The following is a 1849-nucleotide window of genomic DNA, read 5'->3' as shown; positions in this document are numbered from 1 at the left end:
TCGTGTTATTCGATTAATATCATCACTGTTGCATGCTAAGGGTAATAACAATAACTATTGAAGGAAGTAGTAATGAAGTTGTGATCTCATGAGTGTTTTAATATTGTTAATTCGAAGTGGTAATTAAGTGATTAATTAAGTAGTTAATTGTAGTTAATATTTAGTCAATAATTGTAAGTGTTAGTGTCTTAACATTGAGAAGTAATCATACATTGGTGAGTGAGTTTAATTGAATAATAATTAGTCTGAGTCTCTGTGGGAACGAACTAGAAAGTATTCTATATTACTTGCGAACGCGTATACTTGCGTGTATTATTAGCGCGTGTTTTCGCCCTAACAAGTTTTTGGCACCGCTGCCGGGGACTCGACATATTTGTTTAGTTTATGTACTTACCATCATTGGTCGTTAGGACTCAGTGATTAAGACGTATTAGTTACTTATTGTTTCTGGTTGTGTTTCAGGTACTTTAGTGAGCGTTTATGCAAACTCGTTCTCGTACTCGCACGAGGACTTTAGATACAGCTGAGGAGACAGACGAAGTTCTTGATATTTCGGAGAAGATAGATTTTAAAGATTCGGATTCAGGAAGTGAGCAGAAAGAACCAGTAATCATGGGTGATCGTATTGTTCAGGCCGATCCAGCTCCTATGGACTTTTCTCGGCCTAAAATTGACGACATTCAGTCAAGCATTCTTCATCCGGCTATTCAAGCTAACACCTTTGAAATCAAGCCGGGCACTATTCAGATGGTGCAAAATTCTGTTTCTTTTGGAGGTTCTGCGACTGATGACCCCGACATACACATAAGGAATTTTGTCGAGATCTGCAGTACTTTCAAGTATAGTGGCATGACTGATGAGGCTATCAAACTGAGGCTTTTCCCATTCTCACTGAGGGACAAAGCTAAGGACTGGTTACATTCTAAACCAGCTGGGTCCATCACTACTTGGCAAGATCTTGCGCAAAAGTTTCTGGTGAAGTTTTATCCGATGGCAAAGACTGCTGCTATGAGGAGTGCTCTTACTTAGTTTGCGCAGCAACCTACAGAATCTATGTGCAAAGCTTGGGAACGCTACAAGGAAATATTGAGAAAGTGTCCACATCATGGAATGCCCGATTGGATGGTGATCACTGGTTTCTATAATGGTTTGGGGGCCCAATCTCGGCCCATGCTCGATGCAGCAGCTGGAGGCGCCTTGTGGGCCAAAAGCTATACTGAGGCTTATAATCTTATCGAGACTATGGCTGCAAATGAGCATCAAAACCCAACTCAGAGGATGATGCCTGGGAAGGTAGCAGGTATTCTGGAAGTCGATACAGCCACTGCTATTGCAGCGCAGCTCCAAGCGCTGTCTATGAAGGTCGATTCTCTAGCTACATATGGAGTTAATCAAATAGCTATGGTCTGTGAGCTTTGTGCAGGTTCTCATGCTATGGATCAGTGTTCTCTCGTCAATGAATCTGTTCAGTATGTGAATAATTATCAGCGACAACAGCAGCCTGTACCAGCTACTTATCATCCTAACAACAGAAATCATCCAAATTTCAGCTGGGGTAATAATCAGAATGCTATTCAGCCACCATATCAGCAAGGTGTGAGTAAACAGTTCAATCCACCTGGATTCCAGCAACCGCAGCAATATGCTCAAAGGCAATCATATCCTCAACAGGGAAGTGCAGCTACACCTACTAGTGCCGATTTTGAGGAACTTAAGCTGTTATGCAAGAGTCAGGCGGTTTCTATCAAGACCTTGGAAAATCAAATCGGTCAAATAGCCAATGCAGTGTTCAATCGTCAACCTGGAACACTTTCCAGTGACACGGAAGTGCCAGGCAGGAAGGAAGCTA

The 1849-nt window shown here is 42.1% G+C and overlaps 1 non-coding gene across 1 annotated transcript; it reads right to left on the bottom strand.

Annotated features, from left to right (window-relative positions):
• Window positions 1-1005: 1005 nt before the first annotated feature.
• LOC141669655 (small nucleolar RNA R71) lies at window positions 1006-1112 on the bottom strand. The gene has a single exon (XR_012553923.1). It is a non-coding gene; the product is annotated as a small nucleolar RNA R71 (small nucleolar RNA).
• Between the last annotated feature and the right edge of the window lie 737 nt (window positions 1113-1849).

Source organism: Apium graveolens, chromosome 6, assembly GCF_009905375.1.
Source record: "Apium graveolens cultivar Ventura chromosome 6, ASM990537v1, whole genome shotgun sequence".
NCBI lineage: Eukaryota > Viridiplantae > Streptophyta > Magnoliopsida > Apiales > Apiaceae > Apium > Apium graveolens.
Note: the sequence above shows the minus strand (reverse complement) of the source record. Positions and strands in the feature narration are given on the sequence as shown.